The sequence below is a fragment of the Apodemus sylvaticus genome, chromosome 5, assembly GCF_947179515.1.
Source record: "Apodemus sylvaticus chromosome 5, mApoSyl1.1, whole genome shotgun sequence".
Classification (NCBI taxonomy): domain Eukaryota; kingdom Metazoa; phylum Chordata; class Mammalia; order Rodentia; family Muridae; genus Apodemus; species Apodemus sylvaticus.
Genome location: NC_067476.1, coordinates 143,221,272 through 143,239,216, shown reverse-complemented (window position 1 = coordinate 143,239,216; position 17,945 = coordinate 143,221,272). Strand labels below are relative to the sequence as shown.

At 45.6% G+C, this 17,945-nt stretch overlaps 1 protein-coding gene across 2 annotated transcripts in view; it reads right to left on the bottom strand.

Annotated features, from left to right (window-relative positions):
- Ctnnbl1 (catenin beta like 1) overlaps positions 1-17,945 on the bottom strand; it is a 152,542-nt gene that overhangs the window by 118,225 nt on the left and 16,372 nt on the right. The gene's annotated exons all lie outside the window — the stretch shown is intronic.

Sequence of the window (17,945 nt, the reverse complement as noted above, 5' to 3'; positions counted from 1 at the left end):
GCCTTTCTCTGTGATAACTCCAGCCTGTGTCAAGTTGATACACAAAACCAGGCAGTACACCAGCTCTATGAAGTTTCAGACCCTTAAAGCTTTTGCGAACACACCATGACCAATGGTTTTTTGTTTTTTGTTTTTTTTTTAAATAAGGTTGTACCACTTCATGATATTCGCAAGGCATACAGGGGCAAAGTGGCCCTGACACAGGGCTGTGGAGTTACACGCACTTTCCTTTTGAGATAGATACAATCCCCAACCTCCACTCTTCAGCACAAATCTCAGATCAATGTCTTTTTCGCTCTCTCACAGTCAGGTAGAGAATGGCCTAGCTACCTTCCAAGTCTACTGAACCTCGGATTCCACTCCATGAGAGAACAGATGGCCAAAGGCCAGGCAAGGTCGGCCACGCCTCAAGAGAACATACAGTAATGGCTAAGAGACAAAGGAGAGGGGGAAAGCCTTTGTGTTATTTATGAGGGAACAGAAAGGAAGCCATGTCTGTTACAACAGCTGAGGAGCTGTGGAGATAAGGAAAGCCAGTGAATACCCTGCTGGCAGTCATGTGAGCTCACATGCTAGTATGGAAGACACTGTGGAGGCTCCTCAGAACACCGAAAATGGGACGACCATCCTATGCCACAGCAGTCTCCAGAAGAAGGGAAGCCAATGTGTCAAAGGTCCCTGCACTGACACACCCAGTATGGTCCTGTTCTCAAGAGCTACGAGACAGAAGCAAGGTGCCCACCAGCAAGTGAGAGATGCAGGAGAAGAAAAGCTGCCGCTAGCAATGTGACTCTGTGTGCACATACCACAACTGGTCAAGATGGAAGATATTTATGCTGAGTCAAAGCCATATGATCTCACTTCAAGAGAAGAGCTCAGCAGCACTGACTAAAAGCGTAGTTAGGAATGGCTGGAAGGAAGAGCTAACGTCAGTCACCCAGTGTGCAGAATGGTACATACAATATATACTAACACCCTGTATCCTTCAAAATTGGGAAAAAGTATTTGAAATCTTCTCCACAATAAGTACTCACTGATGGATCTGTTATTTGCCAGGTTTAATCATTCTATATTGTAAGCATGTGTCAGAATACATTGTGCCCTATAAACACAGTTGTCAATTAAAACAAACAAACAAACAAAACAAAACAAACCCTGCTGCAGAGATGGTTCAATGCTGAAGATCTGGGTTCAGGTCCCAGCACACAGATGACAATGGCTGGGCACCACTGCACAAGCACCTGTAACCCAGCAGAAACAAGGACTCGCTGTGTCATCTGCCTGCCAGCCATAAGCCAGGTCCAGTGAGAGACTGACTCAGAACTAAGTGACGGCGGAACAGAGCCCTCCCTGGCCTGTGTGCACACGCATCCCTGACTACAACACCAACACACACACACACACACACACACACACAAAGTACACTTGATATGTCATCAGTTTTTTAATTATATGTTTGTGCACCAAGTACAAGAGCCCTTGTGTTGGAGAACAGAGGGAGAGTCGTTGAAGCCGAGTTGAAAGCTGTGAGCTGCCTGCTGTGGTGCTGGGGACTGAACCTGGTCCACTGTTGCAAGCAGGAATGCCCATAACCTCACGCTTCCCTCTGCAGCCTCCAAACACTTTTAAACATAACAATTTCCCAGAAGTAAAGTGCTGTGAAAGGATGGTGGCAAGCCTTCAGCCTCATGGGACTGGTACTTCCTGGTTCCTAGGGGACCCTGATACTTCCGGGTTGCTAGGGGACCCCCGGGGCCCGTGTTCCTTTACTATCACAGACACAAGGAGCAGAGGCCTTCTTACTGCTGTTTCCTACACAATTAGAACAAAGCAGGCACCAGTGAAATGGACTCACAGCTGAGGAGAAGCACCATGGCGGACACCAATGGCTCTGTGTCACCTCTCAGCTCAGCTTGCCACTGGAACAACTTTGGGCAGATGGCCTGCCTCCCTAAGCCTTAGCTTCCTCACTGCAAATGAGGATTCCCTGTGAACTTTAAAATGCTGCTTTTAAAGCGAAAGCATTATAAAATACAACAGTTCCAAACAAAGAAAATTACTACTCTGAAGCAATCCACATGATCCTGTCTTCCCCAGCACTTGAGATGGGCTCCTCCATGAACTTTTCCTTCTCCAATGACAACTGCACACACTGATAGCGTGATAGTGCAATGAGGGCTGTTACTACCAAACAGAAGAAAATGCCGCGTTCACCGACACCCTGCTAAGGTGTCTGGTAATAACAGACAAGCGCCCATCGTGCACATCACACATCTTGCCTCGTGACTGCTAGGGAATTGCACCATGCCGGGGGTGCAAAGTCATTCTCTGTCCACGTGAATGCTGGCGGGTCTACACACCAGGCGCTTCAGTGAGGCTGAGCAGGCGATGGCGCTTAGGAAAGTCCAATTAGACAATTCCATTTGTAGGGTGCCACCTGCTATTTTTCACTCTCTTCTGAGTCTCTCTGGGACACACCCAATTTCCTTAATAATAAAAACCTACTATTATCATTACTGTTCTGCCCTTAAAAGGGGTGGGGGAGTGCAGGCCAGGAGCTAGAGACCTAGAACAACTTTGTTTTTTAATTATGTGTTTCATAAAGAAAAAGAGGTGGATGTTCTTGTATGGGAAGGCAAAGGGAGGCAGCCTCATCCTTGAGGAACCAGGCTTCCAACGGGAATCTGCAGCTCCCCAGCAGGTAAAGAGCTTCAGCCTCCTGGGAACACGAATCTTTCAGGCTCATAAAACAAGCCCTGCTGCGATTGTGATTACTGAGAGCCAGCTGCAGCAGCCAAGTTGAGGCATGAGCTCCAGAGTTCTCCAGGCAGAGGAGACTGCAGGACGGAGAGAGAAGGTCACCAGTGGGGCCACAGTTAGCAGGAGAAAGCTAAGTGCTGCCACCATTGAGGGCAGACTAGAAACAGCCTGTCCCTTGGAGCCGGGGAGGAGCATCTTCATCGCCTCTAACAGTCCACTGAAATGGTACTTTCCTTGGGCAGGACTTTAATCCACCACATCCCTGGGGACCCTGGAAGTAGTTAAGAGTTCTGTTGTATAAGCAGGGAACAGGATGCCTGGGATGCCAGCAATCTCTCAATAAACACTTGCAGAGACAAGCTGATCCCTTCTCAAGTGGCACACTGGAGTGTGCCCATCACCTTGATTATGTAACTCTTGGTGACACAATTCTGAGGGGTTTAAATGTACCCACAGATATAAGCCAGGTAAGATCTTGACTAAATTAAAGTGGTATTTGTTAGGTCATTAACAGCAAGGACAACAACAAACTTGGTATAAGACTTCTAAGGTGTGAAAGCCTGTAATGAGATGGTCCAGTAGCACCCCCAGGTTTCCAGTTGGGTGCTGCCTAAACTGGGTCATGGGGAGAGGCAGGGCCAAGTGTGAATCAGCTTCTAGAAGTTTTCTGACCGATCTATTTCAACATCATACACACAGCATCAGTTCCTCTTGGGTTGGCCTGGCACAGTAGAGTCTGGTGCTAGGGCCTTTACCGGCACAGCCATGGCATCTCCTTCTCCTGTAGGTAGGAGACTTGAGCAAGGGAGGCCCTGAGGTTTTTTTCTTTTTTTAAATTTCTACTCAGAGGCAAGAATTTAGCTCTTCGCTCCTCTTCTAGGCCTTCAATTGTCTCTTTTCAGGAGCCAATACTCTCAATAGAGCTTCCCCTCATTTCTGAGACTCCAGCGCTCTGAGTTATGAGCTAGGCTGGCTCCTTCACTAGTACTTACTAAGTGCCAACTATGTCTGAGGCACTGTGCTAGGACAGGACAGATGAGTACACCTAAGACAGACACCACCACACTATCATTTCACGGTCCAGAATGATGGACAATCAAATACAGTGTAAGCCATTGGCATTTTGTTACTAGGCGCATTTTTTAAAGTAAAAAGAAATAGGTAAAAATTTATTTTAGGAGGTATTTATTTAGTACAACACACCTATAATAGCAATTTACTATGTAGCCAATATTCTTTAATGCTAGCTTCCTTTCCCTTCGACACTAAGCTCTTGGCATATAGTTCACATTTACACTCACACCCAGCTCAATCAGACCAGCCCCACCACAAGCACAGGGCCGCCATCCTCCTGCTCCTGATGACACCTCAAAAGTGACTTCAGCAACAATGAATGCAGCAGGGCTCTTAGAAAGCTCTGGGCACCCAAAACAATAACGAAGCAAAGTCACCTAGAAGTAGACTCCTTGACTACGCTTCTCTGACATGCGCCCTCGGGAGAGCAGTTGGTTCCCCACACCCACCCACCCGTGCATGGGAAGAAGCTCGGAGCTGTCAGACTGATTTCACGCAGGGAGTCAAAGAACTGTTGATCCAAAAAGAGAGCATGACCCCAGAGTCTGCAGAGGGCAGCGGCTCAGGCCACGACCGCTCCTCGTGTCTCACACAGCCAATCTCAAGAGCTTAAGCCATCCTTACAAGTCACCTCTGGAGATTAATCTGCTCTGGTTCCTGAAAGGTATTTGGCATCCCTCAAGATGAAGGAATGACAAAAGCAACTGTTCTTAATAAAGTCATTTCTCTGCTTCAGCTGCCCACAGGACCAGAGAAGAACGATTAACTCTTAACATCTCCTGATCCAGAAGATGAGCCCTGAGTGCTTCTCCAGCCTCCCTCACAGATCCCAGGCTAACGTCCCGGTCAGTCACACAGATGGCTGAGACTTGCCAACACCCAACCATGTGGGCAGTGGCCTTTCGAAGACACAAGAAAGGACTCACCGTTCTCAAAGCTTATTGAAGGCCTCGAGGTCACCAATATCCTAAGTCTTTTAATAACCTTACTGCGTGTGTGTGTGTGTGTGTGTGTGTGTGTGTGTGTGTGTGTGTGTGTGTAAGCACACAAACATGTGCTTCTCCATACTCCCCCATCCCCTGGAAAGTGAAATCAAGACATCACCACAGAAGCTTTGAAAGAGTTAAAAAATTAAGTAAGCAAACCGCCTGCAATACTCCCTGTGTACCCAGACAATATCCAACCTAAGCTTTAGGTTTCATTTCCCCCTCTCTATTTTTTTTTAATTAAAAAGCAGTGAGAAGCTGCAGCTATAATGAGGGGCTGTGGGAACATGCAGTTATATTGGACTCAAAGTAATGTACCATAGGAAGAGGCTACATCACCAGAACGAAGCCTAAATTAAAACTCCACTATGAAACCCACTCCATTTCCTCTGGGCGTGCAATCTGTATTATCACATTTATGGTCTGTCTCGACCTCAATTAGACGCAGGGGTGGGGGGTGGGGAAGAGAACTTCTATAGTAAGCAATAATGGTATCATTATGATAAATTATGAAAACGTACAGTGCAATTATTAATGCACAGCACATGTGCACTGGAATCCAACAGTAAAAATGTATGTTCATGTGTCTAAAGATAGTGCAGCCTCCAAGTTACCTGGCTCAGGAGATAATTCGTGAAAGGCACTTTCACAATGACAGAGGGAAAAACCTCACCCAATTCCATATGGGGACTAGAAAACATCAATAGAAACCTTCTGTGACCTTGAAATAAACCACGAATTCTTCACCTAGCAACAAGGAGCTCAGATAACCTCAGAAAATGGTCTATCCAGTAAGGTGTGATACGCTGTTGCTCAAGTATTAAACGGTAGGAAGAACTCGGAAGTGTGAGGTGTAAGTCAGAAATGTCTTAACTAGGAACTTTAACACAACTTGTCTATGGTGAGCAAGAGTGCAAGGCTGATTTCCTTTTCCATTCTCACCCAAGACCAATTGGAAGACAGAGAAGAGAATGTTGAGGACGCCATGGGTCAGCAGGCCAAGATCCAGAACACGGACCAGTCCCCATGGTAGAGGAGAGCTGTAGCCAGTGGCCATCAACAAAAGGCTTCCGATGGCCAGAGCCAGTGATCAGCGAAATGAAGAAGGTGTGGAGTCAGGTTTTTCTAAACTCAAACCCTGCTCCTGCTACTTAAGTCCTGGAGGGTAACAACTATAAACGGAGGTTAATAAACCCCCTTCATAGACCTTTCTGAGTATTTATCGACTCATAAAGGTGATGCTTCTCTAGCACAGGGTATAGTGTGATCCACAGAGTTCCCTGTCTTTAAGGTAGAGGACGCTCTGAACATTAATAGGCTTAAAAATGTGGATCACTGGGCAAGAGGTATAGCTCGGTGGCAGAGTTCAATTCCCACTATCACTGGGGAGGAATATAGCAAAAGAAAAGAGGGTGGAGTTACTTTTGAAGATTAAAATATTTATCAAGTAGCCTTCCGCACTTGCATTTTGGCAGCTGTGGCGGAGGAAGGACACAGTAAGCAAGAGCCAATGACAACCTCTCTTCCCGATGGCTTGCTGTCCTTTGGTTTGTTTTGAGCACTGTTGACTCTGTAGCCACTGGACTAGAAATATAGGACTTCCCCTTGCTATGGCTCTCCTAGTCACTAGAGTGAGTGGGCTCAGGCATCCTCCATGTCACACAATGGTCATCTACTTGAAGTCTGATTCCTCTTAGAAAATGTCTCTGGGCAGATGTGGGCTGGGACTCTCCGGACACCTCTGCAGTTCACACATAGTCCTCTCTGTTCTTCCCCATCTTTGGGTCTTTCCTTCAGTTTACCACACCAAGGAAAGCCCTGCCACCCTACAATCAGTTGCCTTCCCTGGTCCCTGGTCTTTGCCCTTGAAGGACAAGTCTAGCCTGACTCACATATGGGTTTTAAACATCAGCTTTATTTGAAGACAGCATTCCCTTTTTGCCTCCTTTCCTGCTGCTTTTTCTTCTTCGGAATAAATGCTTCCAATAGGAAAGCGGGGGTGTGCAGCACAGAGGAGAAAGGGGAGCATACACATAATTAAATTCCTCCTACCATGACTTTGGGATTTCATCATTTTAAAATGTTCTAATACCCCGTGAGATAATTAGACATTTGGAATGTCACAGCCCGAGCTTGGGGACAGATCGGTCTAACCAATCTGAACTGCTCAGAAATCATCGGCTGTTAACCTCTCCTGATTAACTTTTGTCGGAATAAAAGGTAGTTTTCAAACATTCCTTCTTACCAGATGGTGGCGAGAGGCCTGACCCAGAAGCTACAGACGAGCTGCGGTAATGAGTTCCCCCTGCCTGCACTGACTGCACATCGCTGGTGACATTTTACAGTGAGGACTTCTGGCTCAATCAATATTTGCAGGCATGAAACCTGCCAAAGTTAACATCAGGGCTCCCTTGCAAATTTGCTTAAGGCACAACTGAAAAGGCTCTTAGTCTCTTCCATTGCAACTACCATAAGCCAAAATTCATAATTAGAGATCAAAGCAATCAGAGACAGAAAATCCCACCCACAAGTCGTCCACGGGGACGACTAGACAGACCACTGTCCAGAAAGTCCCAGTGACCTCAGTGCCGAGCCAGCGAGATGAGCAGTAGGCTGGATGGACTTTGAGGAAATAGTTAAGTGGCTATATAATTTGCTTTTGTAAATGTACAAGAATTAAAACTTGAAAACTATCAGTGAATTGTGGCCATCTACTAACTTGTATTTTTGAAAGTGCTATGCTATACCACTATACCACCGACATATACCTGTCTTTCAAAGGAAAAACAAGTACCAAGAACTCCCCAAACCCTGCAGGAAAGTTAGCCCAAAATATAAAATAGAGCCCCCAGCCATTCCCAATCAATCAACCAATAAAAGTACAGAGGCCACAGTAACTGCTGGTCCACTGTCCACAATGAGGGAAAATACGAAAACACCAAAACCGAGGGTAAGATATGGAATAGCAGTCTCCCTCCTGTGACCTGATATAAGAGAAGGGTCAGCAGAAGGAAAAAAACAAAACATACTCCAAAGTGAGGAAAATAAGGAGCTTTAGAAATCCGCAGTGGGGGTGGCAGCAGCCCTAAAGAGGCTCCAACCCAACCCAGGCCTAGGCAGCAGCTTCTGGCATGGAGGGCCAGGAGAAGATGGTAAGGTAAGCCTGGTGGCTCTGCAGCAGAAACACTTACAAACCCACTACCTCACACAGAACTTAGTGAGACAGCAAGTCTCTAGCAAGTGAATATGTTGTCAGTGAATTTGTCTGTGTGACTGACTCCATGGGCAGGGACCTGGCATCTTGAAAGAGAACCTACCGTTTGAAACTGTACTACCCTAGAAGCTAGAGAACAAAGGGACTACCACAAGTCTCAGAGCCTGAAATTAATTTGCCATGCACAGGCCTCCATGAGAGACAGTCTTGGGAGTTTGTAGAGAGCAGGAGGACCAGACACTGACAAGCCAGAAGTGCAGGTTATATAGAAAGCTTAGCTCGGCCAGTGGAGAGCACAGGGAAGGGTAACCCGCCCACCCCTGGTTGCCAGGAATGGCACTCACCATCTAAGACCCCTGAGACAGCGCAACAGGTGGAGCCACGGAGCTGCCAGTTACTGCCCTAGAGCCTGAACACTGAAGCTGCTGCAGGCTAAACACAGCTGCATCCCTGCAGCAATGCTTTGGAGATCTTGAAAGCAAGAAGACTGCTTTTGCTTGGGCAGACTCAAAGCTAGGGCTGCTTCCAATATTCCCAGTGCCTTGGGAAGACAACACACACACACACGCACACACGCACACACGCACACACATGCATACACACGCACACATACACACACACACACACACACACACACACACACACACACACACGAACTCCAGGAGGCATGAAGAAGTGTGGTCAGCAGTAGCCCCTGACACCCAGAGAAGGGAAACAGCATGAAAGAAGACAGTTCTGAGGAACATCAGACATTTGTGCCATATTGGTTCAACACCAGCATAAGCCACCAGGAAGACAAGCACCCAAAGTCCAATGGACTGTTGCCCACGTGCGCTGCCAGCAGGATCTGTGCAGTGACTAGGAAGCCGCTGCCAGCGCCTGGCAGCTTTCTCAGCCCCCTGCTCCCCATCCTTTCCTGGGTTGCTCTGAGAGCAGCTTTTCACTTTACCGTATTTTAAGATCTTCTTATCCCCGTCACAGTTTCATCTTTGATTACTGAGCGACTGTTTTCCTCTTCCTTTCCTCACACCCAGGTTTCACTCCTAAGCCTTCCCCTCCCTCTATCTCTCCTACTCATGTAGCCGCATGACAACTTTACTTATAGGCTGTCTTAGTTGCTTTTCTACTGCCATGATAGGACAGCACAACCAAGGCAACTTATAAAAGACGGTGGTTTGACTGGGCCTATGGTTCCAGGGAGTGAGAGTCCACAGGCATGGGCGGCGGCAGAAACAGTTGCAAGTTCACATCTCAGTGGACAAGGACACAGACAAAGACATACTGAGAATGGCATGAGACTTTTGAAACCTCAAAGCCTGTCCCCAGTGAAACACCTCCTTTGACAAGGTCACACCTCCTAATCCCTCCCAAACAGTTCCGCCAACTGGGACCAAAGTATTCAAACACATGAGCCTATGAGGGCTGTTCTTCACCACCACCTTGGGATTTGTTGGTTTTCTTTGAAACAAGCAAACAAAAACACCCGTGTTTTATTTTCTATTCCATTTCTTACATTTCTCAATTTGATCTTCAAATTATCTCACTATTTCTTTTTTATTTCTTTTACTATTTTTAATCTCTACCTACAACAACCTGTCAATTTTCCCCATTTATTTATTTATTCATTCACATACATCCTCCTCTCCTTCTCCTCTGAGAGGGTAGAGCCCCCCTCCCCCCCCCCCCACATCCTCCACCCTGGCACATCAAGTCTCTGCAGGGCTAAGCATATCCTCTCCCACTGAGGCCAGACAAAGCAGCCAAGTTAGGGGAACAGGATCCATATACAGCTTTTGGGATAGGCCTGCTCCAGGTATTGAGGGACCTGCATGGAGAACAAGTTCTACCTCTGCTACAGAAGTGCAGGAGGCCTAGGTCCAGCCTGTGTATGTTCTTTGGTTGGTAGTTCGGTCTCCAAGAGCCCCCAAAGGTCCAGGTTAGTTGACTCTGTTGGTCTTCCTATGGGGATCCTTCAGGCCCTCAATTCTTCCCTCAACTCTTCCATAAGAGTCCCTGAACTCCATCCAATGTTTGTCTGCGGGTCTCTGTATCTCTTTACAACCTGCCTTTTTAAGGGCAATTGCTTACATGTATGTATGTATGTATGTATGTATGTGTACCATGTGCCCAAGCAGGACATTGGATCCCCTGGCAGTAGAGCTGCAGATGGTTGCAAGCCATGCTGTGGATGCTAGAAACCAAACTGAGGGTCTCTGCGAGAGAAGCCAGTGCTCTTGAGCACTGAGCCATTGTTCCAACCCCATTTCTAATTTCTCACTCTTCTCTTTCAAAGCATTCTCCTTCACCCTCTTCTTTCGCCTTTTCATTTATTCAGCCTTTCTTTCCCTTCCCTGTCGGCTCCATCTCATTCACTTCCACACTCTCCCTCAGTCATTTTAAATTTCAAGACACAGTCCATTTTCTCACTTTCTTATGTATGGTCACTGGTGACACAGTAGCAGACTTTACTTCATATATCCCATGGATTGATTATGTTGCTGCTGTAACAATCTGTCTTCTCCCTTCTGAGTGGCACTCGGGATTGAGCCCTCAAATGTAAGCCTCTCAAAAAAGCTTCTCAAATAAAACCAGAAGAGATATCTAAATCAACAGAAATAAAATCAGCACCATGGAAACACACACACACACACACACACACACACACACAGAAGCAACGTAATATGACACCCCCCACCCACCAATGGTAACTCTTCAATTATTGAATTCAAAGTTCCTAAATTAGAAACAGTGCCGGTGATTTCACAAAGTTTAATTTACTAAAAAAATAACTAAAGAGGATACAATAGATATCCTCAAACAAACAGATAGATTCAATCCCAGTCTTGATAAAGAAAGCCGGTAACATTCAGGCAAAAGATGGCAAAAGGGATGAGAAGATAAGTAAAATGGCTTACAAAGACAGCTAACTGGAAGGGAATATTCAGTAACAAAACTGAAATCTTAAGGTGGAAAAATCCAGAAATATTTAAAATAAAAACCTTTAATGAACCAAAAACACAGCAGATAAATAAAGAACAAATAAACAAACAATAAAGAAGCAGATGAATAAAACAACTCAGTGGGGGACTCCATCAATAATAGACTTGACCCGGCAGAGGAAAGAATCTGAGGCAGAGACAAAGCCAAGGAAACACTACATTCAAACCTCAACAAGGAAAAGAAAAAACAGACACGCCCACAACGTCCAGAAGCTTGGAAGTAAAACAAGAGATCAAACCATGGCCAAGCCCAAGGGACTAAAAATGGAGCTAAGATTAAAAACTGAAGACACGGAAAACCTATTTAATAAAAGTAAAGTGAAAATTTCCCAAATCTAGAGAAAGAGATGTCCAAAAGAGGCATTTAGAACCCCAGACACAACCAGAGAAAAACCTCTCTATAACATACCCTAACCAAGACATCAGAAATATAACACAAAGAAACATTAAAATAAGGGAAAAACTCCAACCTAACCTACAAAGGAAAATACATCAGAATAGCTTCAGAATAGCATCAGCAACTCCCAAAGCCAGAAAAGCATGAAGCAACACATTCCAAGTTCTGGAAGTAAACAGTTGCCAAAGAAGATGCTATGCCCAGCAAACCTCTTTCCAAACTGAAGGTATAATGAGGACATTTCAAGAGCAGCACAATGAAGGCAGTGGGAGACAACCAAGTTAGCCCTGAAAAGATTACTTAACAGAATACTAATCACAGAGGAAGACTGTCTGAATCAAAAGGGCACTAGGAAGGACAAATGTCATAAGAATAAATGACCAGATATGGTAGGAAGGTTCAGATATTTATACACACACAGACATACACACAGACACACACAGAGAGACACACAGAGAGACCCACGCACACAAGCCAAACACACAAAAAAATTCCTAGCATCAACTGATAATTAAAAAACAGAGTCAGGCAGTGGTGGTGCATGCCTTTAATCCCAGCACTTGGGAGGCAGAAGCAAGCGGACTTCTGAGTTTGAGGCCAGTCTGGTCTACAGAGTGAGTTCCAGGACAGCCAGGGCTACACAGAGGAAACCCTGTCTTGAAAAAAAAAAAAACAACAACAAAACAAAACAGAACAGAACTTGCAGAACCTTTTGGGATACAATGAAGACTGAGATGACATGAAATTACACTGCTTCTTCTACACAGCAAAGAAAACAAGCACCTTACTAAGAGAAAGCTTACAGTATGGAGAAAAATTATACAGGAAATTACTATAGAATGAACTACAAAAATTATACACCAAAAATGAGTATCCAATCAATGAAAAGGTCAATGACCCAAACAGCCAGTTCTCAAAAGAACAACTACAAAAAGCCAACAAAATACTTGAAAACGTATTCAACATCCTTAGTCACCAGCAACAATGGAATCAGTCTGCTCTGAGATCCCTCCCACTCCAGTCAGAATGGCTGTCACACACAATGGCAATCATAGCAAGCAACAACGTAGGGAAACAGGACCCCTTATTCACTGCTGGTAGGAATACAGACTGGGTTAGCCACCGTGGAGATCAACGTGGAAATGCTAAAGCTAGAACTAGCATCTATGACCCAGCTCTACCGCTCATCGGTACTTACCCACAAGCCCCTACCACAGAGATATTTGCATGCCCATGCTTCCTGCTGCTCTGTTCTCAATAGCCAGAAAATGGAAGCAATCTAAATGCCTATCAACATACAAATGCATAAAGAAAATATTACACATATGCACAGTGCAGCTTTCTTTATTCGGCCATAAAGAAAAATGGAATTATGTCCTTTGCTACAATGGATGTAATTGGAGATCATTATGTTAAACAAAATTAGTCAGATTCAGAAAGACAAGTCCCATTTTCTCTTCTATGCAGTCTAGATTTAAGAGACTGACAGGCAGGCAGGCAGGCAGACAGACAGACAGACAGACAGGCAAGCAGAGAGGGATGAAAGCAGACTGGGAACGATGAGAAGAGAGGACAAGATCTTAACAGAGAGGAAGGAGAAAACAAGGGGAGGTAAAAGAATCCCTGTAACATGAAAGCAAGAGGGACTGCCTGAAGGAAGGAAAGCAATGGGCAGACAGAGCCACCAGGGAGGGGACAGGTGTAAGAGCACAGTATAAGGCCCAGAAGAATGAAGTACCATGATGAAACCCATTACATTGTATGTACTTTTAACTTTTAAGGTACATACATTACATTGTATGTACTTTTAACTTTTAAGGTACATACATTACATTGTATGTACCTTAAAAGTTAAAGGTCTTTAATAAAAAAGGCCAAAAAGCAAAGTTACCAACAGCCCCCTTATGATGTGCAATCTGACTGGCTGACAGGGAAAGCCAGGTGATTTATGATTCAGATCACTAGTCATGAAGACTGTACTTAATCTAATTTTTCCTCTCCCAAAAAACTTTTATTCCTTGTTAAAACCCAAATCTATATTCCTCTCCCCTCCAAAGGCAGTGTGGAAACACACTTTCTAGAAACACAATGTAGACTTTAATGTCCGTGATTTACTTCGACATCTTCTCTGATGAATTCTGCAGCTACATCAGAAAGCTGAATACTGATTTGGTTTCTTTATCAACACTAACACAGACAGACCCTTGTAAAGCCACTGCAAGGTAAAACATCTCCATTTTAGCACACTGATTATGAATATGTTTTGTCAGCTACACCAGAGCCATCATCACTCATTCATTCACTTCATAGTATTTACTAAGCTAATAGAAGTTCAACATCACTCTATTAAGAGCGGCAGGAAATATTCGACAGCAACCCACAGCAGTAACAACAGAACAGCGCTATCGAGAAGACCTAGCAATACGGTACAAACAGCAGAGCGCCAATGGTCAGGGCAGTCTGGGTCCTAATGGATCATTTTAGAATCACGTGGCCTCAGGTGAATCATGTGACATATTAATGGAGCATTATCAAAATACTCTGGCTTTGCTCTGCAACCTCCAAGTTGCCTTTAGGAACACACAGGGTAATAAGATGACATAAAATAAAAAAGAATATAAGCAGACCATCACAAAATGAAAAATGCTGGCACTTGCTGCAGTCTTTTGGTACATGTTACTGCAGAATAAGATCAAGGGTTTGCAACAACCATTTGTAGAGCTAGGATCAACAAGATCTTTCAGTAATGTACTCAAGAGCACAGAGGGAGACAGTGGGTGGACGGCACAGCCAGGTGGATCTGCAATGGGGGAGCCAAGCGTAGTAGTCACCTTCTTTCTGGACAAAGAGCCTCCACTCAGCCTGCAGCCCCAGCTCAAATGTCATGTCCTGGGAGAATGGTCCAAGTACTCCAGCAAGGTTTCTGAGCATCCTCAGTGGTGGCTGGGGTGCGCACAAACACACACACACAAATGCACACACACACACACCTTCTTCATCCCCTCTGTTAAACCATGACCTAGACTCTGAAGAGCAGACACCCTAGGATCCTGCTCAGCAGCCAACAGAGGAACCCAACCACTGAGCCGGCTTTGGCTTCAGCACACACATAAGCTAAGGTGAAGACAAAGGATAAACAAGTGTCCATGTGACACTGCAGAGGGAAGAAGGGCAGGGTCTGAGGCACGACTGCACCCAGGCTCTGCAGCACCTGCTGCTGGGCTCCCTTGCAGGTTAGGTTGAAAGACATGTGGCTGCCTCGGCCTTGATCCGAGCCTGTGGATCCCATCATGCATGAAGATGCTGTGGTCTAAGATGCACTTCAGCCTCCTTAACTCACAGGTTTTACTATTTTATTGATGGCCGACAAGCTACAAAAGTGAGCAAAGTATCTCCACTCCCACTAAAGAGAAGGCTGGTAAAGGCGTGATCCAAGACAGGCATCCAATGTCTAAAAACATTAGAAAAGGAAAGCACGCTGGACACCTGGCAATGTAAGAGCAAAGGGCCAATGGCTGTAGCTACCCGCAAATTCACGGTGCCAGCCTCGACCCCCGCCACCCTCTCCCAGGGAGGCTATAAAACAGATTTCAAAGTGACCTGAGACTAGCAGCTACTGAAGGCAGAGGCATTTAAAGGTCCCCAGCTTCCTGGCAGGAGTGCCTGGTAGGATCAACAAGATCTTTCAGACAGGGACAAAAGGGACAGATAGGGACAACACATTGCTCATAGACAGAACTCCACTGCAGCTGAGGAACAGGTACCTGTCTTCCAAATATACACAGTGGACTCAAACAATTGTTTTGAACCATCTTAGCAGGCTCTGGACATCAAGTTTAAAACTGACTGACTCAAAAGATCTAAAACAGAGCAACAACAAAAGGGACAAACGGTCTCAACTCTCTGAAGGCAGCACGCATGGCTCAAAGACAGCGTCTCTGTTCCCGAGCTTGACTTCATGATAAAGAAGGCGAGTGCTCATAAGCAGGGTTCCTCTGTGGGTGAATCTCTAGTCAGTTACAGCCAGCTCAGGGAGAGCCATCAGGCAAACTACCCATTAGCTGTCACTTTAGAATGACTTCAGAAAGCCAGCCCCAGAGCTCCGCTGATATCTTTTCAACAACCTCTTAATCTTGTTTATAACACCTGTGTTAAGGCAACCTGACATCAATTCTACTCACTTGTCTCAGACTGAAATTACTCAGAAACTCGAGGATTCCCATAAACATCACAACACCAGTGGCATGCTGCCTCGAACAGCCTGAAAGACCGAAGCCATCCGCCTCTTAAAACAAAGCCACCATGAGCCTGGCTGGGCCTTAAATTTCAGGGAAAAAAAAAAAAAAAGAGGCATAAAGATCTTAGAATTGTGGAGTCTGAAGAACCCAGAAAATTCTTCTTACAGCTTTTTACCAAATGACCACTCAAGTGGGACAGCCCCACGGTCTGCAGGCCTGCTCCAGGTCATAAGTGGCCACTCTCTTCCCAGTCCCGAGCACGCCTTCTGGAGAGGTAATATTCTTAGTACCAAATGGAGCAAGTGGGGCTTCAAGAGACACCTCAGCTGCCCAAGGTCACAGAGCTGGAAAATGGGGTTGAAAACTTCACCCACGACAGAAGCAGCCTGCCTCAGCCACTTTCTGTGTTTACTGTGTGTCTGTCCCTGGGGCTCCTGACACTTAAAGTGAGCCAACAGCAGTGATGCGGACATGTGTGTCCAAGAAACACAAACGCCAGGACACTGATGTGAAACTAGTCCACAGATAGGGAGAAGGACAAGAGAAGAGAATGCACTTTGGTGGCCAGGCTACCTGCATTACCATGACCTTGAACAAATCACCACAAATCTTGGGGGAAAAGGTCCCCCTATTGTTGTGAATAATATGTAGAAAAGCCAAACCCAGAAAAAGTCCACAACAAAACACACATACTCTCTATATAATATATATGTATATATGCACACGTGTGTGTATATATTTTATCTATAGGAAATGTATATTCTCAGCCAACCAACACAAAATAAAAACCATTCTCATTGCTTTGTGCAGGCTCATTTCTTGCCTATAAGACTGGGTGCAGAGAAAAACAGCAATTATGGCCCACAGTGGACTTACAGTAAATCTCTGGCAAATAAATGAATCAATCGATCTCTTGCTTTAGGGTCAGAGGCAGCGCTAGTCTTTAAAAGAAATGCCAATCAACGCTCGGGTTACTAGAGGAACAGAACTGAGCTTTTGTGCAGACCATCTGCTATTATTTAAGGCAAGTTTCCTATGAGCGAGACCAAGATCAGTCACAACACAGCTTAATCTACTCCATCAAGAAAGCAGCAGCAGCAGCAAGGGGCTGAGGGTTAGCTCCACGATGAAAGGCTTACCTAGCATATGTGAGGCTCTGGCTTCAGTCCCCAGCATCATATAAATAAGTAAAATAAATGCTTAGGAACAAAACTAAAGGCTGGAGAGATGACTCAGTGGATAAGAGTTCAAATAGCCAGCACCCACATAAACACCAGGCATGGCCACAGAGGTCCTGTAATACCAATGATGTGGGGACAGACAGGAGGATCACTGGGGTTTGCTGGCTAAAGAGGGAGTGGTTCAACAGGGAACCCTGCCTTTCCCTGGCCTCTACCTGGGCACTTCTCCTATGAAACCTCACACTGATAATCCCAGCAGTAAGAAAGCTGAGGCAGGAGAACTGGAAAGAGGCAACTGGAGAGATGGTAAACAACAAGGTAGGAGACCCCAATTTATTCACTAGTTAAGGGTGTCTGTTTCACTCACTCTCCACTCCCTCACTCCATCTTTCCTCAGTCAAGGGCATTTACTGAGCAGTTCCTTACAGCAAGCAGTCATCTGGCCTCAGCCCTTGAGGACCTTGGGGCAATGAGGAGAAGGGCATTTATATGTAACCAGTCTTTCTGTGACAGAAACCACAAGGCCAGGCGATGGTGCTCTGCCTCCCCATTCTCTGTAAGTGTCTGCTGGTTTCATTTAAGCTGCCTTCATTCATGGAGTGTTCCACCAGGAAGCGTGGTCAACCTTCTCCTCCTTGGGTGTCTCATGCAGAAGCAGCTCCGGGACCTTCCCTCCTCCTCTCCAAGTAGAGATAAAATACGGCACATGCACATCACACAGCTGGAGCCTGGCTCAAAGTATGTGCTCCAACATGGAAGTCACAGCCTGTCGTGTTTGTGGGTGGGTGACACCCTCTGGTCTGCTTTGAGCTGCTTGTCATTTGCGGCTATTTAGAAGCGTCTTCCCTGTATGTGACCCTCTTTTTCCATAAATACAAAGACAACCTGCCAACTGGAGGGCAAGCTGCCACTGCTGCAGAGGCGAGCCCTCAGGCCCAGCTACACATCCCTGGGCCATGTCACCCTGCCAGCTCAGTGTCAAACTCCTGAAAAAAGTCACATTCACCACTCTCGGCCATCATGAAGTTCACGTGGGCAAAAGGGCCCTGCTCCACACAAAGTGAAGCAAGAGTAAAAATTGCTTTTTTAATTAAAA